Genomic DNA, 27102 nt, shown 5'->3' on the forward strand with positions numbered 1-27102 from the left:
TTTTTATACATTACGCCACACAGTAGAGCACCTTATATACATAATGCCACACATTAGTAATGCATTTATACACATAATACCACACAGTTATGCCCCTTACACATATGACACACATTATTAATGCCCTTATAAACATAATGACACACTAAATGTCCCTTACACATATGCTGCACATTATTAATGCCCTTATACACATAATGACACACACAGTGCCCCTTACACATTTGCTGCACATTATTAATACATTTTTACACATGACACACATAACACCCCTTACACATATGCCGAAAATTACTGCACAACCAACTCACACACAGCACTAACACAGCCGCTAACACTGTGACCTCTGCTTCTGCTTGGATACAGATGTGTCCTCATAAATCTTGTCTCAATGCTAACGTCGGGCGACTTTTCTTGATGAAAATGCATCTTATTTGCATGTGGCTAGGATGCACAAGCAGCTTCTGCTGATTAAAATGATATGCAGCATGCCTATATACTGTGTGAGATTGTGGCTGTATCTGCATATGAAATTCTGCACACAGAATATAGGCATGCTGCATATCATTTTAATCAGCAGAAGCTGCTGATGCCCCTAGGCATACCAAATGCCCTAAACATTTGCCTAGTTTGCCTATGCCATTGCCTAGGGCCGGCTCTGCCTGGGAATGTACAACAAGGAAGTGGCCAGCAAACAGCCAATCAGTCAGAGGCATAAGTTGTGGAAACCAATGTCGAAACAAGCTAGGCAATACTGGGCGGAACGTGCAAAGTCCCGTTCAAGGTGTAACTTGAGCTTTTTGCTGCAGCAATCCCGTACCAGCCGGTCCAACCCCCCCCCCCCCCCCCCTCCAGTGGTAACCCCACCCCTCCACCACCAGCAGCAGCACCTCCGCATCCCCTCCACCATCCGTGGCCCACATTCCCCGCTCCCCCCCCCCCCCGCAGCACCTCCCTCCCCCCCCCGCATGCATCCGCCCCTCCCGCACCCATCGCACCAATGTTTTTCCCTGTGGAATACCAGTATACCCAGCTGCAGAAAGATAGACAGACAGACAGGTGGATAGATAGATAGATAGATAGATAGATAGATAGATAGATAGATAGATAGATAGATAGATAGATAGATAGATACAGGGGCGGAACTCTGGGAGGCAGTGGAGTCGGCTGCCGCCGGGCTCCTGGCCTCAAGGGGGCGCATCTCCTCCACTGTCCCCAGTGCCGCTCACCGCGCTGCTGCTGCTGTCTGTGAGGGGAGGGGATCGCAGCGTGCGCCTCCCCTGCCCCTCACTCTCCGGCGGCGGCGCGCTTCAATTCAGCGCCGGTCCGTGAGCCAATCAGAGCTCGCGGACCGGCAGCTAAGGCTGCCGGTCCACGAGCTTTGATTGGCTCATGGACCGGTGCATAATTGAAGAGGGACACAGCCGCCGGAGAGTGAGGGGCAGGAGAGGCGCACGCTGCACTCTCCTCCCCTCACAGACAGCAGCAGCAGCGCGGTGAGCAGCACAAGGGATGGGGGGGAGGGTCATCTATATGTGGCACTGGGGGCATTGCTGGCACTGTGGGGACCTGTATACCTGGCACTGGGGGTCATATCTGGCACTGTGGGGACACTGGCATTGGGGGCATAGCTGGCACTGTGGGGACCTGTATACCTGGCACTGGGGGTCATATCTGGCACTGTGGGGACACTGGCATTGGGGGCATAGCTGGCACTGTGGGGACCTGTATACCTGGCACTGGGGGTCATATCTGGCACTGTGGGGACACTGGCATTGGGGGCATAGCTGGCACTGTGGGGACATATATATCTGGCACTGGGGTCATATCTGGCACGGTGGGGACACTGGCAATAGGGGCATAGCTTGCACTGTGGGGACATATATATCTGGCACAGGGGGGCATATCTGACACTGGGAACACTGACATTGGGGGCATAGCTGGCACTCTGGGTACATATATATCTGGCACTGGGGGCATATCTGGCACTGGGGGCATGGCTGGCACTTTGGGGACATATATATCTGGCACAGGGGCATAGCTGGCACTGGGGGGACACGTATATCTGGCACTGGGGGCAAAGCTGGCACTGTGTGGGGACATGTATATCTGGCACTGGGGCATATCTGGCACTGTGGGGACACTGGCATTAGGGGCATAGCTTGCACTGTGGGGACATATATATCTGGCACTGGGGCAGAGCTGGCACTGTGTGGGGACATGTATATCTGGCACTGGGGGGCATATATGGCACTGTGGGGACACTGCATTGGGGGCATAGCTGGCACTTTGGGGACATATATATCTGGTACTAGGGGCATAGCTGGCACCGGAGGCATATCTGGCACAGGAGCATAGCTGGCACTGGGGGGACACGTATATCTGACACTGGGTGCAGAGCTGGCACTATGTGGGGACATGTATATCTGGCACTGTGGGGACACTGCATTGGGGGCATAGCTGGCACTTTGGGGACATATATATCTGGCACTAGGGGCATAGCTGGCACTGTGGGGACACTGGCATTGGGGGCATATCTGGCACTGGGGGGACAAGTATATCTGGCACTGGGGGTCATGTGTATCTGGCACTGTGAGGCATATATGTATCTGGCACTGTGGGGACATATGTTTCTGGCAGTGTGGAGGCACCCATTTTTTGACATTTTTATATGTATGTGGCACTGTACAGGGGCATTATAGGTGGTCTTCAGGTTGCCAACTGTCGGGATCCCGGCGCACAGTATACCGTCGCCGGAATCCCGACAGCCGGCATACCGACAGTTTTTCTCCTTCGTGGGGGTCCACGACCCCCCCTGGAGGGAGAATAAATAGCGTGGCGCGCGTAGCGAGCCCGCAAGGGGCTCATTTGCGCTCACCATGCTGTCGTTATGCCGGCGATATGTAGGGGGGGCACCAACATTTATCATGCCTCCGGGCGACTGGGGCGAACTTACGCCACTGGATAGATAGATAGATAGATAGATAGATAGATAGATAGATAGATAGATAGATAGATAGATAGATACATAGATAGATAGATAGTATATGACAGGTTAACAGGTTACTTTATTGTTATTTTGTGTTCACAAGGGGAAGTGTGTGTAATGTACTGCAGACTGTCCCGGGCCAGGAGCATCTGTGGGGCAGCAGGAGGGAACACAGCAGAAATATCACTATTTAAAAAAAAATGTACAAATTATTTTACACTTTTAAAACCATTGTCTGTAACTCCTCTTCCACGTGCCTGCCTATTGCTCCATGTTCTCATCTGTGTGTGTTGTGTCCAGCATAGGACAGGACGCGAGCCACCCAGTATTTCCTCAGCACCAGGTACCATAGATGAGCATTGGCATCTAATTACTTTGCACACTGATATCTTATACTTTATTCCTATTATATAATGAGAGGAATACAGCATTGTAATGTAATAACACTGAAAGTGGGGTCAGTATTGCCGTATACATAGCGCTGGATAAAATCAAGTGATAATACTTTATGAATAAGGAGCCGGTAACCTGCACGTCTCTCCCGCTGTTGTTGGACTACACGTAGCAGCAAACTTGCCTAGCCTACTTTCCATGTACACTGAGGCGTGCTAAGCCCTGGGAGAGAGGAATATTACTATGTGTGAGGGTCAGAGCCTGTGTGACTGTGACAGGAGGGGGGAGGAGGAGGACTCTGTAAATATATATTTCTCAAAGTGTCAATGTTGACTGGTCCAAGCCTCCACCCAAATGCAGCCTCCACCCAATGGGCCGGCCCTGCCCTGCCCCACCCTGCCTGCCCTGTGCCGCTGCTGCCGAGAATCTCCTACCTCCCTCCCTCCCTGCATTCCCATCCCCAGCCCAGAGGCTGCTGCAGCCACACACCGGCCGCGTACTGCTCATGTGAGGCACAGCTGAGAGCGGCGCCGGACCATCACTCGCACTGACACCCGCACCGGGGGCATTTACCACCTGGGGGCACCTCCCGCCAGCTGTCACAGTAAGTTACTTCTATATAGGCTACAGCTGGCATGTCACTAAGTACATCACTGTATTGGACTCCCGCACTGCATCCGATCCGGACTGTAAAGTGTAAAACCCGCACTGTAACCCGCTCTGTATATGTACAGTAACTCGCAGTGTCCCGCTGTAACCCGCACAACCATCCCACAGGTGCTGAGCGCTGTTTTTTTATGGCTGGGGAAACTTTGTGGAGCCGCTGGAGAAGGAGACACCGGTTCCCTGGCTGGGATGAGGAGCTGGCACTGATCACCTGGCTGCGGGGGCACCATGCCCGGGACACTGTGCACTTGCTGTCAGCTGATGCCTGATAGGGGCCGGGCTGCTTATCATAAAGGGTGATTGATCGGGGCTTCACATGGGCACAGAGTGCCAATCATTCCCCAGGAGAGAGGGACAGATTGGGCACTGAGGATGGCCATGTGAGCTAATGTAGGGGGCATGTGAGCTACTGTAGGAGGCATGTGAGTTACTGTAGGGGCATGTGAGCTACTGTAGGGGGCATGTGAGCTACTGTAGGGGCATGTGAGATAATGTAGGGGGCATGTGAGTTTATGTAGGGGGCATGTGAGCTACTGTAGGGGCATGTGAGCTACTGTAGGGGGCATGTGAGATAATGTAGGGGGCATGTGAGCTACTGTAGGGGGCATGTGAGATAATGTAGGGGGCATGTGAGCTACTGTAGGGGGCATGTGAGCTACTGTAGGGGGCATGTGAGATAATGTAGGGGGGCATGTAAGATAATGTAGGGGGCATGTGAGCTAATGTAGGGGGGCATGTAAGATAATGTAGGGGGCATGTGAGCTACTGTAGGGAGGCATGTTAGCTACTGTAGGGGGGCATGTGAGCTACTGTAGGGGCATGTGAGCTACTGTAGGGGCATGTGAGCTACTGTAGGGGGCATGTGAGATAATGTAGGGGGCATGTGAGCTACTTTAGGGGGCATGTGAGATAATGTAGGGGGCATGTGAGATAATGTAGGGGGCATGTGAGATAATGTAGGGGGCATGTGAGCTACTGTAGGGGGCATGTGAGATAATGTAGGGGGCATGTGAGCTACTGTAGGGGGCATGTGAGCTAATGTAGGGAGGCATGTGAGCTACTGTAGGGGGCATGTGAGCTAATGTAGGGGGGCATGTAAGATAATGTAGGGGGGCATGTAAGATAATGTAGGGGGGCATGTGAGCTAATGTAGGGGGGCATGTGAGATAATGTAGGGGGTATGTAAGATAATGTAGGGGGGGCATGTAAGATAATGTAGGGGGCATGTGAGCTACTGTAGGGAGGCATGTGAGATTATGTAGGGGGCATGTGAGATAATGTAGGGGGGCATCTGCTGCTGCTATAAAGTCACTCCTGTGCTGCTGTCAGTTGTATTATTGCCTATTTATGCAGCTGACACTAACACTTTATATGTTTTTAGGGCATACAGCGCTGTATGGCAATACAGTATTAGAGGATATGTGTGACCTACAGAGCTATTTCTTCTTTTTATGCCATGTTCCTGTGATAGATCTATCTATCTATCTATCTATCTATCTATCTATCTATCTATCTATCTATCTATCTATCTATCTATCTATCTATCTATCTATCTATCTATCCTGAACGGTTGTGTGAAACTGTGCTAAAGTAATATAATACCAATATACTGTATATGGAAATGCCACCAACGGTGCCAGCTATACACCCCCAGTACTTGTACAGTAGGTGTCTCTCATGTATGTCTCCTCTATAGGTGTGTGTGTGTGTGTGTGTGTGTGTGTGTGTGTGTGTGTGTGTGTGTGTGTGTGTGTGTGTGTGTGTTATGAATAGCACTGGAAAGCATAATAGCTACTTCCTGCCTTCTTAATATATTTCATATTCTGTGGTCTTTCTAGCTTTCTTGTACGAGATTACATTTGATTGCTTAGTAGTTAGCGCCTCTGTTTATGCCTCCTGCTGTACTAATTACTTTTACCTATTTGGAGATTAACAAATTATAATTTTTTACCTCTGTGAAATAAATATCTGTGACACATTTTAGATTTTGCTGTTTTACACATGGATTGGGTTTTTGCTGTTTGTTAAATGCTACTGCTACATTTGAGCAATGATATTCCACGATAGCGGCTTTATAAATAGCTACTTTACAAATTGCACAAGGACAATCCATGATCTTTACACCTACAGGTCTATGACTGAAAAAAAAACATTTAGCCACAGAAAAGCTATTGTTATCAGCAAACACAAATCGTGTATATACTGTATATGTATATATTAACATGTACGTCCTGATAACTGGAGATTAACGTGTGTACATACACAGCTGTGTAAGAGCCGGTTTATTTCTTAGTTTTGCTTTGTAGAATAGCCCAAATACATATAGGTATCATTTTTTTATTTTTTATGTCCTTTAAATCGTTCATGAATGTTGAAGGAATAGGAGCCTTCTGCTTCTTTCATTGCATGGTGTTCTATGAAGTATTGTGTAATGCTAGTCCTTACTAAGACACAGCTCGGTGGCAGCGTGGTGCCCCTGAAGCGGCTAGTGCTGGACATTCTGGGGCCCATTGTATGTGAGGCTGGGTGAGTTGGCTGCTAATCGCTTAGCCATCAGGCCACTTTGGAGTTGTCTCTGCGATGTTGTAATTACTAAATAAAGACTTTGCCCTCAGCCTGTCCTTCAGGCTTTTATGCCCAGGACAGTGGTAAGAACAGATGTTACCAATATACCACAGTTCTGCACCTGTGTATCTGACTGGTACAGACGGCACAAACCCAGCATTTGGTACCACTTAAGTACTCAGCTATAATGGCTAAATGGTACATTTTAGTTATTTTATTTTTCCTACAAAAAGTTTTTTGAACCAAATTCATTTTTATGGTATAAAAACAAAAAGATCTTGCCCTCGATTCTGTCTGTTTAGCTGGTACCACATAGTTATTTACTTCACAGTGTTTCATGGTTCAGTTACCCAACGTGTCCTACTGTTACCCAATATGGTTACTCAGCCAAGAGCAAGCTCTGCAACCAGGAGAACATAGTCCAAGTCAACGTGAAATAATGTTTTTGTATTTCCTCCCCTCCACCTGGGCTTGTTCATGTGTGATCAGCAGGCAAGGCCACACAATGCTATGCTTCAGCGATCTGTGTGTGTGGTCACTTGCAAGTTCCATTACAGCACGCAAACTCTATTAATTACTGTTGTCTCTAATAAGACTTGACAAGTCCCTATCACTATAGTGACTGGCAATGTGTCCTGACGACTGGAGAAAGTTCTCTGGCACCAGAGGTGGGATGTGGATGTCAGTTTCCTCTCCAACCATTAGCATCAAGCATTTAGATTACACTGAAAGTACGTTCACTGCTACAACTACTACTGTGGCAAGGGGTACTACTACAAGTCACATTATAACCTAAAGGCAGAAGATCAGCTCTGGCTGTGACTGTAGTAATAGCGATGTACAGGACTGAACAGCGCCTGAGGCCGCTAAGGGTCAGGTGGCTATTCTCCTAATTCCATTGGGTACACTTGTAATGGGGAAGTATTCACCATGGGTACAGGTTGTTGTGAGGTTTGTTTTTTGTTGTGGGGTACATCCTAGTCACCTAGTGTGTACTGTATGTTTTTCCTTCTGGGGGGCTCAGATGTGTTGACTGCATTTTTGGTTGGAGGGGGGCACAGAGTTGTACATTATATGTGCGTTTATTGCAGTGCTACACTTTGGTTTGTAATAAGCTCCCCTTGGGGCATAGGCTGGTCTGCAGTGACTTTCCTGGAGGTACAGATGTGTATAATTGTTGTATGGAAGCCCATACTAGCACGTAATCATTTTACAGGGGTACATGTTCTCTAACTCACTACTGTTTAACTTCTGATTTCATGATGTATCGCCAAAACAGTCTCTAATCTACAATATATTACCTGAAAAAATCATTCACTGTTCTAATATCACATCATATATAAAATACACATATAAGCAATTTGAAATTCATTTTGTTGGTGTATACATACAGTGTTCTGACCTCACCATTGTATAAATATATAGGATTTTTGTTATTATTATTATTATTTTCTAAAATATTTCTATACCTAAATTAAGTGTATAGTATGGAACACTGTAAAGTTGAAAAGTGTATGTGGATAGGTGTTTTTTTTTCTTTTCTAACACGCCTATTTGTTGCATGTGTTGGCGTGATCTGGTCATTAGTCATATTGTATGTTTGTCTATACAATTTCATGCAGAAATAGCACAAACACCTTTGGTGTATTTGTAAATGGGGCTGGTCCCTGCCTATAAAGCTGTTGTTTTTATTCACACCCCTAGAACAAACACCTCCACCCGCTCCTGCTGTATAGAGTAACTGCAGCTGCTCAGGAATATTGGTCAGCAGGAGCTGACTGGAGTCTCTCTGTACTTTCTCTGCTGTGTAGCCAGAAGAGCTGTTTCCTTTCCTTTGTTTCAAGGCTGGAGTTTGCGTCATACATTCCAAGTGGCATATGTGTGCTCTTTTCCTGTTTTAGGCTGCGTTCAGAGCACGGGTCCTGACCAAACCCCTGTCACTGCCCCAGATACTCCCAGACCCCACCTAGGGTGTGACCACCCCTGATCACCGACGCTTAACCCTTTGTCCCTAACCAATGAGGACATGTCACAATAGGTCTCAGGGAGGTACAGTAAATATCCTGTACTAGTGTAACCACTAAGACAGGGGGTCTGATGAAAGAAATCTTTTTAAATTGAGACGAAGTTTGTTTCTTAAAGTTTTTGTATTGTTTTTGTCTTGGTGGGGGGAGGTGTTTTTTTTTTAAATTCCTTGACTTCCCGGGAATACAGTGGCAGATTTATTAAGCTGGGTGAAGTGATAAAATGGAAAGTGATAACGCACCAGCCAATCAGCTCCTAACTTCCATGTTACAGACTGAAGGGGCAGATGTATTAAGCCTGGAGAAGTGACAAAGCAGTGATAAGTGGAAGGTGATAACACCTCAGCCAATCAGCTTCTAACTGTCATTTTTCAAATACGTATTGATTGGCTGGTGCGTTATCACCTTCCACGTATCACTACTTTATCACTTCTCTAGGCTTAATACATCTGCCCCTGAGTTTGAAAAATGACAGCTAGGAGCTGACTGGCTGGTCCGTTATCACCTTCCACTTTATCACTTCACCAAGTTTAATAAATCTGCCCCACAGTCCTTAACATCCTGCTGTTATATAACAATTGATGATCGTGAATGCAGTGTACATTTTGTAACCACAACCGCAAATTTGCTGTCATTTTACTGTATTTGGCTTTTATCTGTGTTGCTGAAAAGTTAATCGGCATGTTCCACAACAGTCATATTGCATATGTGATGTTAGTTTCCATAGTTTCCAACACTTGAATATTTTGCTGCAAAGATAATACCGTAATTAAGGGACTTGGGGCCTAATTCAGATTTGATCGCTTGCTAGCGTTTTTTGTACAGCTGCGATCAGGTCCGAACTGCGCATGCATATGCACCGCAATGCACAGGCGTGTAGCACGGGTACAGAGCGGATCGCCGCTCAGTGATGGGTTTGTGCGAAGAATCCATTCGCACGGCCGTTCGCAAGGAGATTGACAGGAAGAAGGTGTTTGTGGGTGGCAACTGACCGTTTTCAGGGAGTGGTTGGAAAAACGCAGGCGTGTCCGAGCGTTTGCAGGGCGGATGTCTGACGTCTATTCCGGACCCGGACAGGCTGAAGTGATTGCAGCGATTGAGTAAGTCCTGGGCTGCACAAACTCTTTTTGTACCGCTCGGCTGCACATGCGATCGCACACATGCACAGCTAAAATACACTCCCCGGTTGGCGGCGACTATGTGGATGCTGGACTGCAAAAAATCCCTAGCGAGCGATCAGGTTTGAATTAGGTCCTTGGAGCACCACAATCCCATCTTGTCATGTGCACTGGATTTGATAACAAACTTTGGGGTCTTTTCATGAAGCAGTAAAAACAGTGGAAAAGTTGCCTATGGTAACCAATCAGCTTTTAAGTAACTTTTATCAAGTGCATTCTATAAAATTATACGTAGCAGCTGATTGGTTGTCATGGGCAACTTCTCCACTGGCTCACTTCTCACACTTTACATTAATGTTGTCCTATCAGACCATCGTCCGAAGGCCGTGTCCATGGGAACAGTTGGTAGTTATGACTTAGTGGTCTATTTATCAATAATAGATGTAATCTATATCGCCAGTTATCACTACATTACAGATGTTAGTTGCACCGCAGTGTACCAATCCAGGGATCCTCTTGGAACCCCTTCAAAAAACCATGCAGCACTGAAAAGGTGCATGGGAGTTTACTTCACTGGGAGCCTAATTCTGCTTGCGATTGGTAACAGCAAAATGCGCATGTGCGGCCAGCAGTCACACATGCGCCCAGTAGGTGACCCGGTGGGGATCAAGCAAGGCCATTCCAAAAGCTTTTTGTTACTTGATTAATTGAATCTCTCCATCCCGAAGAGGATCTATGGCGATGGAGGTAAGCAGCACTAATTACTGTAGGTGAGCATTAGAGAAATCCATAATTTGTCAGGTGTCATCCTTATGGGGGTGATTCAATTCTAATTCAGGAATTTACCTCTTAGGATAAGTACCTGGGAGCTATTCAATTAATTCCCTCAACTAGTCACGAGGCTGCATCCGAGCAGAAATCTATGCTAGGTATGGCTTTTGGACTGGCCACAAGTGCCATGTACACCAGAAATTGTTTCACGCCGTGTACTTAGCATGGGAGAAGCTATTTAACGCTGCTATTCCTATGCATTCATGTGGAAAATAGTGGCCGTCGCTGGAACTGACTGAATAGCTACCAGGCTACATTTTTTTCACATAAGAATGAAATCGCCCCCTCAGAAAGGCTGAGAAATGCCCGTGTGCCAGTGCAATGCCAGAGAAAGGCTTCTTGTGTTTATATTTTTTCTGCTTTGTTACAAAATATGGATAAAGATGAATATTTTTATTTCCTGGCACGTCCTTATTTAGAGCCTGGTTACCTATCACCACCAGCTAGTAGCACTTTTTATCAGTACAAGTGTTTTTTCAGTTGCCGCTACTGATCGATTACAACATTCCCTTCACTGGTCTGTGCCAAATCATTTCATACTTCAGTCAATGACTGGTTTATTATCTGCTGCACTATATAAACTTCACGCTTTTTTTTTATATCACAAACTATGTAGAAGAAAACTTTGATTGTGGTTCAACCGCTTATAATCTCTGTAGACCTTGACATCAAAGAATACACATGCGCATGTACTGTGACTTTGTATAGACGTGTGATTTTTATTTTTAAATAATGTTTGTTTGGCATGAAATATGTTGATTAAAACTTAATCTGACTTTTATGTTTTGCCATTGTAGTGTAGGGTGTGATATGCTTATGCAGAGCATAGGCTTGCTATAATATCCCTTTAGTCTGGGACGCCTCTGATTTACAAAGGTTCTGTGGATGATGAACACCTGATGAAATGCAGGCTTGAATTAGCCAGCCACAGAACCTGTATAAATCATAGGTGTCCGGAGATTAAGGGATTTAGGGGGTCATTCCTAGTTGTTCGCTAGCTGAAAATGTTCGCTGTGCAGCGATGATGCAAAAAAACCCGGCACTTCTGCGCATGCGTATGCGGCGCAGTGCGCACGTGCGACGTACTTTCAGAACGGACGATGTAGTTTTACACAAGGTATAGCAAAACTTTTCAGTCGCACTGCTGACCGCAGAGTGATTGACAGGAAGAGGGCGTTTCTGGGTGTCAACTGACCGTTTTCAGGGAGTGTTTGAAAAAACGCAGGCGTGCCAGGAAAAACGCAGGCGTGGCTGGCGGAACGCAGGGCGTGTTTGACGTCAAACCGGGAACTGAATAGTCTGAAGTCATCGCAAGCGCTGAATAAGTCTGAAGCTGCTCTGAAACTGCACAAAATATTTTTGTAGCCGCTGTGCGATCCTTTCATTCGCACTTCTGCTAAGCTAAAATACACTCCCAGTGGGAGGCGGTATAGCGTTTGCACGGCTGCTAAAAACTGCTAGCGAGCGATCAACTCGGAATGACCCCCTTTATGGCAAACCTATGCAGAGGTAATGTGTTACAGAGCTGAGTTATACCCCTTTCAGATTGACAATAACCGGGTCGCACCCTGGAATGAGTACACGGGTGCTTCCCAGGTGCAATCCGGCTTGAGACCCCTTCAGTCTGGCGACCCGACCCGGCATATTGCCGGGTTGGTGATGTCACCGCTGACGCTACCGGAGGCGGTACTTGGAGATAATCATCTCCAAGCACCGCCTCCTCCTATGCAGAGAACGGGTGCCAGGTCGCCTTGACCCGGCTTACCTGTTCACCCTGCACCGCATCACGGGTCGATTCCGGATTCAACCCAGGTCGAATTCTAGGACCAGGCTGAATTTTCAGACTTGCCTGCAGAACAGCTTTTGTCCTGTATGAGTTCCCATCTGAACTCTGTCCTAAAATTGTTGGAGGAGCTGTATGTATCGGGGAGCTTGTAATAGGTGACTAGTGTTATTAATAGTGTTATGAATAGTAATCGTGGACAGGTTAACACTGAGCAATTTACATTAGACCAATACAGTAATTTCCAAAAATACCACGTTGGTGATGGCCCTTTTCCTGACTACATCCTTTCATTGTATTAAGCAAGGTCCTACCAGTTAACTACAGCCGGGACCTCTGCCAACCTTTGATGCAGCTTGGCTTTCCCTGCAGCACTGACCTGTGTGTCAATAATAGCCCTTGCCGGGTTAACTCGGGTCACAGCTCGGAGTGAGAGGATCCCCGGAAAAAAAATCCAGGTGAAGTGACCGGAACGACTCGGGTTACTGGGCAGTTAACACTGTATGGAAAGCCAACACACCAGCACTTGGAGATATAATCTCCAAACACCTGCAGAGGCTAAACCCTTCAATAATCTGGGTCCGGCCTGCGGTGTGAAAGGGATTCAAGCTGCTGTGACGCGGATTGAAACCCACGTTCAGTGACCCAGGATTTTGGTATGAAAGGGGTATTAGTCAATACACCTGTCTGATTGGTCTTAAAAACTGGGTAGTGCATTTCTAAGTGTGCTTCATCATGAAGATAAGAGAACATTAATTGATGTTTACCTCCATCGATGGCAGAGAGTGTGGCAGTTTTTTCTTCCACACTTCATAGTGGGGTATGGCGCTTAGCTCAAGCCTCATGTATCATTACAGCTGCCCGCTCTTTCCTGAGTGGTTCACTGCTGCTGCCCCCAAGTCTCACAAGCAGGGATGCTCGTTGATAGTTTCCTGTCGATGGTTTCACCCCCATCAATGTATATCACTATTTGATGGACTATTTGATGGCCACCCATACTCACAAAGAAGAAAGGGGAAAGTAAAATATAACATATGTGCAAAGCTTATCGAAACTTGTCCAAACGGATGCACAGTTGTAGGTTCAGCTGAAGGTCTTTCTACCAATAATCATTAAATTGTAGAAATGCTTCCCATTCATTGTGAAAATCACCTGACCACAGAGTTTGCCTGTGACCCTAGACCTGAAAGTGTTAAGCCTGGCAGCAACTTCTACAAGATGTGACCCTGCAACATTGTGGGAGAGGAAAGAGGAAAAGGTAACTGAGCAGGAAGGGAACAATCCTGCCTGGATTCCTCAGGAAATGTCTCATACTCCCTGCTGCTAAGGCTCCACACTTGTTTTCCTAACCAGGGCGAGGCTCCTCCAGAGCTGCCCCTTCTCCCCCACTGGAGTAGTCTGTGATGGTGAGGGGTGGGCATGGGGAAGTGCGTCGGTCGGAGAAAAGGGGAAGAGGATAGATGTAAGAAAGCTGACTCTTGCTGTATGTTTTGCCTCCAGCAGTATAAATGTGTTCTCTAGCAGATGATGCAAACCCCGTTCATGTCAAATATTTGTATTTTTGCTATTTTGCAGTTTTGTTCTAATAGGCCTTAGCTTTAAATCTGGAAGATGCTTACAAAGGGGAATCTAATCCCAGGGAGAAAGAGGCCCTTATCTTGGAAAGAGTCACTGAAATAAAATCTCTGCTTCGCTTTCCTGAGCGGAACCTTTAGAATAGAGGAATAATCACACCTAAAGATAGTACAATGGCTGAGATTTATCAGGCGGAGAGGAAATCCCCTGAAATCCTTCACCCATCTGCCAGAGCTGTATGTAAGCTTTAGTTCACACCGTGTGACTTCCGAGTTGAACGTAAAGATTTCCCTGTTTTGTGTATGATGGGCCATAAAATGCATCTGCACCTTTTGCGTTTCACCGTCTGTGTTTTAAGCTGCATGTATCTTAAGTTCAGTGCAACCTTATCTGTTGCGGAGATTCATCAATCTTCATCATCTCCAGTTCTTGTGCTTAGTTAATGTAAATGTATGTCTTATAGCTATTGCAAGAGGAGATTGTATCTCAAAGAGTACTGCTTAACTTGCATCTGCAGACCCTAACTGCGTTGAGCTTGAGCGTTAATTGTCCGAGAATCATCTCTTCGAGTGGACGACCCAAGATGTGCCATTGCGCAATATATCAATTTTACACCAAGGCTCGTCCAACAGTCATCAAATAAATGCACTTAAATTGGGGCAACGTTTAAAACTGCACTAACCAGCTGCACACAGCAGAATCGGCCATGGCAATGAGCTGCATCCATACTCAGAGGCAGCCTATACATTCCCTAAGAACATGGCGATGTTTCAGGGGGAGATGTACTAACCCTTGGAGAGTGATATAGTGGAGAGAGAGAAAGTACCAGCCAAACAGCTCCTAACTGTTATGTTACAGTCTGTGCTTGCAAATGCCAGGAGCTGATTAGTTGGTACTTTATCTCTCGCCAAGGCTTAGTACATCTGCCCCTGTTTATATTTCAGAATTAAATCAGTTTAATAGTTATATGAATGTGCTTGTCTGTGTTTGCATGATAGTGAATTAGGGAGATGTATTAAACCTTCTCAAGAGGACAAGTGGAGAAGTTGCCAGTAGCAACCAATCAGGGTCAAGCTATCATTTATCCAGCACATTCTATACAATGACAGCTAGTATCAGGTTTGCTACATCTCTGCCTTATTAGACACTAAGCTCCGTTGAGGTAAAAGGACTGATCGTTTGCTGTAAAGTGTTATGTAATGGGATCCGGTCTTTAGGACGATAGCGCTTAGGTCGACCACTATTGGTTGACATGCATTAGGTTGTCTATAGCCGACATGGTCACTAGGTTGGCATAGACATGGTCGACATGGATAAAGGTCAACATAAGTTTTTGCAATTTTTTCCCATTTTTTGAACTTTTTCATACTTTACGATTCACGTGGACTACGATAGGGAATAGTAACAGGCGAAACCAAATCCCCGGAAACAGCCCCGTTATCATGCAAACATTGCCCGAAGCATGGCGAGCGAATATGGTGCACTAATTGCACTAATTGGGGTTCCAGGTCACTTTACGAAGAAAACGACACCAATATTTTTTCTCTATCGTCCTAGTGGATGCTGGGGTTCCTGAAAGGACCATGGGGGGGTAGCGGCTCCGCAGGAGACAGGGCACAAAAAGTAAAGCTTTAGGATCAGGTGGTGTGCACTGGCTCCTCCCCCTATGACCCTCCTCCAAGCCTCAGTTAGATTTTTGTGCCCGGCCGAGAAGGGTGCAATCTAGGTGGCTCTCCTAAAGAGCTGCTTAGAAAAGTTTAGCTTAGGTTTTTTATTTTACAGTGAGTCCTGCTGGCAACAGGATCACTGCAACGAGGGACTTAGGGGGAGAAGAAGTGAACTCACCTGCGTGCAGGATGGATTGGCTTCTTGGCTACTGGACATTAGCTCCAGAGGGACGATCACAGGTACAGCCTGGATGGTCACCGGAGCCTCGCCGCCGGCCCCCTTGCAGATGCTGAAACGAGAAGAGGTCCAGAATCGGCGGCAGAAGACTCCTCAGTCTTCTAAAGGTAGCGCACAGCACTGCAGCTGTGCGCCATTTTCCTCTCAGCACACTTCACACGGCAGTCACTGAGGGTGCAGGGCGCTGGGAGGGGGGCGCCCTGGGAGGCAAATGAAAACCTAATTTGGCTAAAAATACCTCACATATAGCCTCCGGGGGCTATATGGAGATATTTAACCCCTGCCAGAATCCGTTAAGAGCGGGAGACGAGGCCGCCGAAAAAGGGGCGGGGCCTATCTCCTCAGCACACAGCGCCATTTTCCCTCACAGAAAGGCTGGAGGGAAGGCTCCCAGGCTCTCCCCTGCACTGCACTACAGAAACAGGGTTAAAACAGAGAGGGGGGGCACTAATTTGGCGTTAGAAATATATAAAAAAGATGCTATAAGGGAAAACACTTATATAAGGTTGTCCCTATATAATTATAGCGTTTTTGGTGTGTGCTGGCAAACTCTCCCTCTGTCTCTCCAAAGGGCTAGTAGGTCCTGTCCTCTATCAGAGCATTCCCTGTGTGTGTGCTGTGTGTCGGTACGTGTGTGTCGACATGTATGAGGACGATGTTGGTAAGGAGACGGAGCAATTGCCTGTAATGGTGATGTCACTCTCTAGGGAGTCGACACCGGAATGGATGGCTTATTTAGGGAATTACGTGATAATGTCAACACGCGGCAAGGTCGGTTGACGACATGAGACGGCCGACAAACAATTAGTACCGGTCCAGACGTCTCAAAAACACCGTCAGGGGTTTTAAAACGCCCGTTTACTTTAGTCGGTCGACACAGACAGGGACACTGAATCCAGTGTCGACGGTGAATAAACAAACGTATTCCTTATTAGGGCCACACGTTAAGGGCAATGAAGGAGGTGTTACATATTTCTGATACTACAAGTACCACAAAAGAGGGTATTATGTGGGATGTGAAAAAACTACCTGTAGTTTTTCCTGAATCAGATAAATTAAATGAAGTGTGTGATGATGCGTGGGTTCCCCCCGATAGAAAATATGGGCGGTATACCCTTTCCCGCCAGAAGTTAGGGCGCGTTGGGAACACCCCTTAGGGTGGATAAGGCGCTCACACGCTTATCAGAACAAGTGGCGCTACCGTCTATAGATAGGGCTGTCCTCAAGGAGCCAGCTGACAGGAGGCTGGAAAAATATCATAAAAAGTATATACACACATACTGGTGTTATACTGCGACCAGCGATCGCCTCAGCCTGGATGTGCAGAGCTGGGGTGGCTTGGTCGGATTCCCTGACTAAAAATATTAGGGACAGTATTTTATTGACTATAGAGCATTTAAAGGATGCATTTCTATATATGCGAGATGCACAGAGGGATATTTGCACTCTGGCATCAAGAGTAAGTGCGATGTCCATATCTGCCAGAAGATGTTTATGGACACGACAGTGGTCAGGTGATGCAGATTCCAAACGGCACAAAGGTGTATTGCCGTATAAAGGAAGAGGAGTTATTTGGGGTCGGTCCATCGGACCTGGTGGCCACGGCAACTGCTGGAAAATCCACCGTTTTTTACCCTAAGTCACATCTCTGCAGAAAAAGACACCGTCTTTTCAGCTTCAGTCCTTTCGTCCCTATAAGAGTCATATCTGCCCAGGGATAGAGGAAAGGGAAGAAGACTGCAGCAGGCAGCCCATTCCCAGGAACAGAAGCGTTCCACCGCTTCTGACAAGCTCTCAGCATGACGCTGAGACCGTACAGGACCCCTGGATCCTACAAGTAGTATCCCAGGGGTACAGATTGGAATGTCGAGACGTTTCCCCTGCGCAGGCTCCTGAAGTCTGCTTTACCAAGGTCTCCCTCCGACAAGGAGGCAGTATGGGAAAAAATTCACGAGCTGTATTCCCAGCAGGTGATAATTAAATTACCCCTCCTACAACAAGAAAAGGGGTATTATTCCACACTATATTGTGGTACTGAAGCCAGAAGGCTAGGTGAGACCTATTCTAAATCTAAAAAAATTTGAACACTTACAAAGGTTCAAATCAAGATGGAGTCACTCAGAGCAGTGATAACGAACCGGAAAGAAGGGGACTATATGGTGTCCCGAGACATCAGGGATGCTTACCTCCATGTCCCAAATTTGCCCTTATCACTAAGGGTACCTCAGGTTCGTGGTACAGAACTGTCACTATCAGTTTCAGACGCTGCCGTTTGGATTGTCCACGGCACCCCGGGTCTTTACCAAGGTAATGGCCGAAATGATGGTTCTTCTTCGAAGAAAAGGCGTCTTAATTATCCCTTACTTGGACGATCTCCTGATAAGGGCAAAGTCCAGGGAACAGTTGGAGGTCGGAGTAGCACTATCTCGGATACTGTTACAACAGCAGGGGTGGATTCTAAATATTCCAAAATCGCAGCTGATCCCGACAACAAGTCTCCTGTGCTTAGGGATGATTCTGGACACAGTCCAGAAAAAGGTGTTTCTCCCGGAAGAGAAAGCCAGGGAGTTATCCGAGCTAGTCAGGAACCTCCTAAAATCAGTGCATCATTGCACAAGGGCCATGGTAAAAAAAATGGTGACTTCCTTCGAAGCAATTCCAGTCGGCAGATTTCATGCAAGAACTTTTCAGTGGGATCTGCTGGACAAATGGTCCGGATCGCATCTTCAGATGCATCAGCGGATAACCCTATATCCAAGGACAAGGGTGTCTCTCCTGTGGTGGTTACAGAGTGCTCATCTTCTAGAGGGCCGCAGATTCGACATTCAGTTTTGGATGTTGGTGACCACGGAGGCCAGCCCGAGAGGCTGGGGAGCAGTCACACAAGGAAAAAATTTCCAGGGAGTGTGATCAAGTCTGGAGACTTTTCTCCACATAAATATAGCTAAGGGTAAATTTATAATGCTCTAAGCTTAGCAAGACCTCTGCTTCAAGGTCAGCCGGTATTGATCCAGTGGGATAAAACATCACGGCAGTCGCCCACGTAAATAGACAGGGCGGCACAAGAAGCAGGAGGGCAGTGGCAAAAACTGCAAGGACTTTTCGCTGGGCGGAAAATCATGTGATAGCACTGTCAGCAGTGTTTCATTCCGGGAAGGGAAACTGGGAAGCAGACTTCCTCAGTAGGCACGACCTCCACCCGGCAGAGTGGGAACTTCATGGGGAAGTTTTCCACATGATTGTAAACCGTTGGGAATTACCAAAGGTGGACATGATGGCGTCCCGTCTGAACAAAAAACGGGACAGGTATTGCGCCAGGTTAAGAGACCCTCAGGCAATAGCTGTGGACGTTCTGGTAACACCGTGGGTGTACCAGTCGGTGTATGTGTTCCATCCTCTGCTTTTCATACCTAAGGTACTGAGAATTATAAGACGTAGAGGAGTAAGAACTATACTCATGGCTCCGGATTGGCCAAGAAGGACTTGGTACCCGGAACTTCAAGAGATGCTCACAGAGGACTTATGGCCTCTGCCGCTAAGAAGGGACTTGTTTCAGCAAGTACCATGTCTGTTCCAAGACTTACCGCAGCTGCGTTTGACGGCATGGCGGTGGAACGCCGGATCCTAAGGGAAAAGGCATTCGGGAAGAGGTCATTCCTACCCTGGTCAAAGCCAGAAAGGAGGTGACCGCACAACATTATCACCACATGTGGCGAAAATATGTTGCGTGGTGTGAGGCCAGGAAGGCCCCACGAAGAAATTTCAACTCGGTCGATTCCTGCATTTCCTGCAAACAGGAGTGTCTATGGGCCTCAAATTGGGGTCCATTAAGGTTCAAATTTCGGCCCTGTCGATTTTTCTTCCAGAAAGAATTGGCTTCAGTTCCTGAAGTCCAGAAGTTTGTCAAGGGAGTATTGCATATACAACCCCCTTTTGTGCCTCCAGTGGCACTGTGGGATCTCAACGTAGTTCTGGGATTCCTCAAAACACATTGGTTTAAAACCAGTCAAATCTGTGGATTTGAAGCATCTCACATGAAAAGTGAACATGCTCTTGGACCTGGCCTGGACCAGGCGAGTGTCAAATTGGTGGTTTTTTTCTCAAAAAAGCCCATATCTGTTTGTCCATTCGGACAGGGCAGAGCTGCGGACTCGTCCCCAGTTCTCTCCCTAAGGTGGTGTCAGTGTTTCACCTGAACCAGCTTATTGTGGTGTCTTGCGCCTACTAGGGACTTGGAGGACTCCAAGTTGCTAGATGTGGTCAGGGCCCTGAAAATATAGGTTCCAGGACGGTTGGAGTCAGGAAAACTGACTTGCTGTTATCCTGTATGCACCCAACAAACTGGGTGCTCTTGCTTCTAAGCAGACTTTTGCTAGTTGGATGTGTAATACAATTCAGCTTGCACATTCTGTGGCAGGCCTGCCACAGCCAAAATATGTAAATGCCCATTCCACAAGGAAGGTGGGCTCATCTTGGGCGGCTGCCCGAGGGGTCTCGGCTTTACAACTTTGCCGAGCGGCTATTTAGTCAGGGGCAAACACGTTTGTAAAATCCTACAAATTTGATAACCTGGCTAAGGAGGACCTGGAGTTCTCTCATTCGGTGCTGCAGAGTCATCCGCACTCTCCCGCCCATTTGGGAGCTTTGGTATAATCCCCATGGTCCTTTCAGGAACCCCAGCATCCACTAGGACGATAGAGAAAATAAGAATTTACTTACCGATAATTCTATTTCTCGGAGTCCGTAGTGGATGCTGGGCGCCCATCCCAAGTGCGGATTATCTGCAATACTTGTACATAGTTACAAAAATCGGGTTATTATTGTTGTGAGCCATCTTTCAGAGGCTCCGCTGTTATCATACTGTTAACTGGGTTCAGATCACAGGTTGTACAGTGTGATTGGTGTGGCTGGTATGAGTCTTACCCGGGATTCATAAATCCTTCCTTATTGTGTACGCTCGTCCGGGCACAGTATCCTAACTGAGGCTTGGAGGAGGGTCATAGGGGGAGGAGCCAGTGCACACCACCTGATCCTAAAGCTTTACTTTTTGTGCCCTGTCTCCTGCGGAGCCGCTACCCCCCCATGGTCCTTTCAGGAACCCCAGCATCCACTACGGACTCCGAGAAATAGAATTATCGGTAAGTAAATTCTTATTTTTTTTAAAGAAAACTCATGTCGACCTTTTTTCATGTTGACCGTGTATATGTCGACCTAATGACCATGTCGACCTATTTCAGGTGTCGCTCTAGTTACTGTCAACCCTATGATCCACACCCTATGTAATATGCAGATAAATAGAGGTTAAATAAAAAATGTGTATGGAAGATAAATCGCATGGTACGTACCTGGCTATTTTTCCAGAATATCCAGGAGACTCCTGAATTTGGGGGAGTTCTCCTGGAAGAATAGATAACCCTTCCGGATCCTGCCCACTACAGTGGAGAGGACAGTTTCTGGGCAAGGCACAATTGCGTTTGCTTTGTGCCACTATAGATCCCCCCCTTGGCATGATGTCATGGTGACAGGATTAAGTCATGGGTGGTGGTGCAACGTTATGCCGTCCCCCACACCTCCCTCCTGGCTCTCACCGTCCCAGAGGGCCCAGTGGGTAAGAATGAGTTGGTATGTTTGCATTAGGGCGATTCTCGGTGATGCACGGTACAACTACTCAAATTCAGACGACATACTTCTCCAAAATACCAAGATCTTTGTGGGTCTTAAGTTATAGGGTAAGGCATTGCTACTAAGCAATTAAGTTTTCATATAACAACAATTTCTTAACAGACCAGTTTAAAAGGGAAAAAAAATTAAAAGCTTGTGTATATTGAACCTTCCAGAGAGATAAAGTGGGGAAGTTGCCCATAGCAACAAATCAGCTGTCATTTTATAGACTGTGCTATAAATAATAAATGATAGCTGGAAGCTGATTGATTGCTATGGACAACTTCTACACCTTGTCTTTCGGAGGATTGATATATCGCCCCATAATATTGTTTTGGGCTTAAAGCCTTAAACAACCCATGACCCTTAAGCTAAGTATACACTGGCAGATATTTTTGGTTGGTGCGATTATTTATTCCCAGAAAAACTGTCCGATTTCTGCTGAAAGCTCGAGAAATCAGGCGATGGAAAAATCAATGACCTATGGTAAGATTATTGAAAATGCACACACAGTGGGCAATGGGGGTATTTCAGAGTTGATCGCAGCAGCAAATTTGTTAGCAGTTGGGCAAAACCATATGCACTGCAGGGGGGGGGGGCAGATATAACATGTGCACAGAGAGTAAAGGGCCCTACACACTGCGCGAAGCGCTGCAGAGCTGCCCGACGGCGGATACGGCCGACAGGCGACCCAGTGGTGGGGGGGTAGTGACGGGATCCGGTCTGAAGATCGACAGTGTCTAGGTCGACAATGTTTAGGTCGACCACTATAGGTCGACAGTCACTAGGTCGACATGGATGGAAGGTCGACAGGGTTTCTAGGTCGGCATGTGCTAGGTCGACAGGTCTAAAGGTCGACATGAGTTTTTCAAATTTTTCTGTTGTTGATTTTTTCATACTTAACGATCCACGTGGACTACGATTGGAACGGTAAAGTGTACCGAGCGAAGCGGTAGCGGAGCGAAGGCACCAAGCCCGAAGCATGGCGAGCCATGCGAGGGGACGCGGTGCACTAATTTGGGATCCCGGTCACTCTACGAAGAAAACGACAACAAAATTTTTTTCCCCCCTCATGTCGACCTTTAGACCTGTCGACCTAGCACATGTCGACCTAGAAACCCTGTCGACCTTCCATCCATGTCGACTTAGTGACTGTCGACCTATAGTGGTCGACCTAAACATTGTCGACCTAGATACTGTCGATAAAACGAACCACACCCGGTAGTGACGGGGGGAGTGAAGTTTTTTCACTCCCCCCATCACCCGGCTCCATAGCAGTGCAGGCAGATATGGACAAGATCATCCATATTGGCCTGCATGCACAAGCGACGGGGCACCAGCGATGAACGAGCGCGGGGCCGCGCATCGTTCATCGCCGGTGCCTCCACACTGAAAGATATGAACAGTATCTCGTTCATTAATGAGCAAGATCGTTCATATCTTTCACTCATGTCGCCCAGTGTGTAGGGCCTATTAGATTTAGGTGGGTTATTTTGTTTCTGTGCAGGGTAAATACTGGCTGCTTTATATTTACACTGCAATTTACATTTCAGTTTGATCACATCCCACCCAAATCTAACTCTTTCTCCACGTTATATCTGCCCCACCTGCAGTGCACATGGGGGGTCATTCCGACCCGATCGCTCGCTGCAGTTTATCGCTGCGCAGCGATTGGGTCAGAACTGCGCATGCGCCGGCGCATGCCAGACGGGCGAAGGCCGTCGTTGCCTAGCGATCGCCTTTGCCTGATTGACAGGCAGAGGCGGTCGCTGGGCGGGAGGGGGCTGGACAGTGGTGTTAAGCTGCCGTTTAGGGGGCGCAGTCCGGCCAACGCAGGCATGGCTGGACCGCTGGGGGGACGGGCCGCGGCGGCTGCGTGACGTCACATGCAGCCGCTGCGACCCGGGCAGCGAAAAGGTTCTCCCGGCCAGCCGCAGGAGCTGAGCTGGCTGGGAGTTACTCCTCAGATGCAAAAGCATCGCCGCTGTGCGATGCTTTTGCATTTCTGCAGGGGCATTTCTGCGTGTCCTGGGCGTCCCACCGCATGTCTGAGTGCCTGATCGTAGCTGTGCTAAATTTAGCACAGCTACGATCAACTCGGAATGACCCCCATGGTTTTACCCAACTGCTAACAAATTTGCTGCTACGATGAACTCTGAATTACCCCCAAGGGCCCTCATTCCGAGTTGTTCGCTCGCAAGCTGCTTTTAGCAGCTTTGCACACGCTAAGCCGCCGCCTACTGGGAGTGAATCTTAGCTTAGCAGAATTGCGAACGAAAGATTCGTAATATTGCGAAAAGACTTCTCTGTGCAGTTTCTGAGTAGCTCGAGACTTACTCTTCCAGTGCGATCAGTTCAGTGCTTGTCGTTCCTGGTTTGACGTCACAAACACACCCAGCGTTCGCCCAGACACTCCTCCGTTTCTCCGGCCACTCCCGCGTTTTTCCCAGAAACGGCAGCGTTTTTTCAAACACTCCCATAAAACGGCCTATTTCCGCCCAGAAACACCCACTTCCTGTCAATCACACTACGATCACCAGAACGAAGAAAAAACCTTGTAATGCCGTGAGTAAAATACCTAACTGCATAGCAAATTTACTTGGCGCAGTCGCAGTGCGAACATTGCGCATGCGCAGTTAGCGGAAAATGGCTGCGATGCGAAGAAAATTACCGAGCGAACAACTCTGAATGACCACCAATATGCAGATATTATGGATGAGATTTTTGCTTTGGAACAACAGATCGGATGCTGAAACGATCCTTCATACACAATATACAATACATTTGACCAATTATTTGCAAATCGGCCCAATAATTGTAGTGTGTACCTAGCTTTAGAATTTTGTTTTCATTATGTGCCATTTTGCTTCAAAGCAAAGAATCAACTGAAATGTTCCTGTGAATATATCTGGAACTGACACACCTTTTATTTTACATGTCATTTCCTTTTAACTGTGCTTTGTACCTTTCAGGAGGAATAACTAATCACGTAGTTTAACACTGTTTTTTTGTTTTTTTTTAAGATAACAAAAAATTGTGCAATATTTTTTCGAGGAAAAAAAAAACCTGTAAAACATTAACTAGTTATACAGAAGCGTCAGGTCATGCCGGCTAACTGATAGTGGTATGAGAAAACCTTCACTAGCTGCACTGTGGATAAATACCTGGGAAGATAACACTGACTTTTCCATTTGTTCTTCTTTGTGCACAAAGTGTTTTTGCATGGAAATCTTCCCAGTAAAAGCTAAGGTCTGTCATGCACCTTTTCTCACCTTAGAGACAATGGGGGAGATTCAATTGTTTGAAAAGTCAGTTGGGTATCTGTGTTTTCCTATCTAATAGACAGGGAAAAACAGACACCCAACCGACTTTTCAAACATTTGAATTCCCCCCAATGTGTGTGGGGGAGGGGAATATATTCCCGCGTACATGCCATCTGCAGCAGACTACGCAATAAAATATTTAATGAAACTAAGGGGGACATGTACTAAGCAGTGATAAAAGTGGAGAAGCTGCCCATGGCAACCAATCAGCTGCTCTGTATATGTTTATAGTATGCAAATTATAAATGTTACGTAAGTGCTGACTGGTTGCCATGGGCTCACTTCTCCACTTTTATCACTTCTTGGTACATGTCCCCCAGTTTTTTTTTTTTAGGTTTATTTTTTTTTTAATCTTGTCTCATCCTTTCTTGTTTTATATTACACTTTCTGTGGCATTCGCAACACCAACACCATTGCATACAGTCCTGCATCAGGAGTTTATGAGCGGGATGTACAAAAGCAAAATTGCGGTAAAAACCCTGTTTTTGGGAGTTCTACCGCATTTTCAAATGTACTAAGCCCTGGCCGCCAGGGCTGCGACACAGAGGGTCAGCGTTACCCTATAGAAGCCTATGGGCTTCTTTACGCGTTGCGCTGTGTGAGGAATCCGATTGGATCCCTCCCAGCATGCCCCGCGGCCACCACGTCGCTCTGCGGATGCGCAGTTGGACTCCCGGGGCCAATACCCAGAAGTCCATGGACAGAGACGCAAGGACTGCTCTGATTGCAAGAGCTGTCCTTCGCAACACTAATTGCATATGTTAGTACATATGCGATTAGTGTCGGGGTGATGTGTGGCAGGAGGTATTACAACAGGTTGGCACATCCCGCTCTATGTACTTACAAATACTCAACAGCATTGTGCAGTAGGGAGACACAGCTAATGGGGTTGCACTGTGGTTAGCGTAGCCTCCTCCTCGCGGGTCATGAATTGGCGTCTGTCCCAGGGGGCCCTCAACGTCAACCTTCTATGTTCTCCCTGTGTTCATGTGGGTTTCTTTCTGCTGACTAAAGACATACTGATAGATTAATTGGCTTACTCTAAAGGGTCAATCCAATTACCCGTGAATATATAGTGGGTGTGAGCTGATGAGCAGGGACGGATATTTGTTTGTATATAAATGGTATAAGTAATAATAATATTAATGCCATACAACAGATTGCACATAAGCTTTTAATGACCAAGTAAAGTCCTATTGGATACAGTTGGCCTTAGTGGTATGAGTTTGGTAGAAATTATCTCCTATGTAACTTGAAACAACCTTTGAAATGCGCTGATAACATTGATACTACGGAGGGAGCATTCTGCAACTGCAATACCCGTAGCTGGATAGACCTGCAATGTTCTCCGTGCCAGGGTGGCTCTCCTTTGCTGAATAGTATGATTGTACTCACATGTCTGAGAAATACATTGTTCACATTTTACTTGTATTAGTTATTCCGAATGATCAAGTGTTATATAATTTTATATAGCAATTTAACAAACGCAGTATTGTTCTGCTGGAAGCTGTGGATTATAGTTAAATTTGCCTTCACCATATAAGCTTTAAGCCAAGTAGAAATTGTCTGCATGGGTCCGTAGCCTGTCTAACTTGAGTTGCGTCCAGCCACATGGAGAAAGCTCATCTTGTACGCTTTTGGATCGGCGAGCAGCCGTTCTGCTCTATACAGTCCCAACTAGATGGATTGAGTTCTCCAGCACAATGAGTAACAGGAGCGTCTGTTGAATTTACATCTCAGTCCGGCTGTTTATCATATCAGGGGTTCTGGTAGAGGGACCCCTATTTGTTACATGTGATCAAGGGGAGGTGTATTAAGCCTGGAGAAGTGATAAAGCAGTGATAAGTGGAAGGTGACAATGCACCAGCCAATCAGCTCCTAACAGTCAATTTAAATATTGCAGCTGATTGGCTGGTGAATTGTCAGTTTGCACTTATCACTTCTTTATCACTGCTTTATCACTTCTCCAGGCTTAATACATCTGCCCCCAAGCCCATTAAAAACTTTTGGCATAGAGATATTTTATCCGTATGGAAAAATACACATGCGTCTTAAATATAGTACATTTGTTAAAATGAATCTGGTTGCTATGGGCAACACCTTCCCTTCTCATTTTTAATAGCTTTGATAAATCCCCCCCCCCCCCCCCCCCCCATTTCTTATTGAGTAGAAGGCACAATACTACATAGCACACATCTTTGACATCTTCAGTGCCGGATCCCACCCAGGAATTGGAAACGGGTCCTTCCCGGGTGGGATCCGGCATTGG

The 27102-nt window shown here is 46.8% G+C and overlaps 1 protein-coding gene across 5 annotated transcripts in view; it reads left to right on the forward strand.

Moving 5' to 3' along the window:
• The first annotated feature begins 3817 nt into the window (after positions 1–3817).
• The window catches only part of KLF3 (KLF transcription factor 3), a 68246-nt gene continuing 44961 nt past the window's right edge, over positions 3818–27102 (forward strand). The window contains exon 1 of one of the 5 annotated variants that reach the window (XM_063922497.1): positions 3818–3986. The gene's annotated coding sequence lies outside the window, so the exon portion shown is untranslated. Of the gene's footprint in view, positions 3987–4354; positions 4471–27102 lie in introns of those variants that run through there. The other 4 variants (XM_063922489.1, XM_063922516.1, XM_063922506.1 and 1 more) reach the window with 4 other exon arrangements.

This window comes from Pseudophryne corroboree, chromosome 1 (genome assembly GCF_028390025.1).
Source record: "Pseudophryne corroboree isolate aPseCor3 chromosome 1, aPseCor3.hap2, whole genome shotgun sequence".
Taxonomy (NCBI): domain Eukaryota; kingdom Metazoa; phylum Chordata; class Amphibia; order Anura; family Myobatrachidae; genus Pseudophryne; species Pseudophryne corroboree.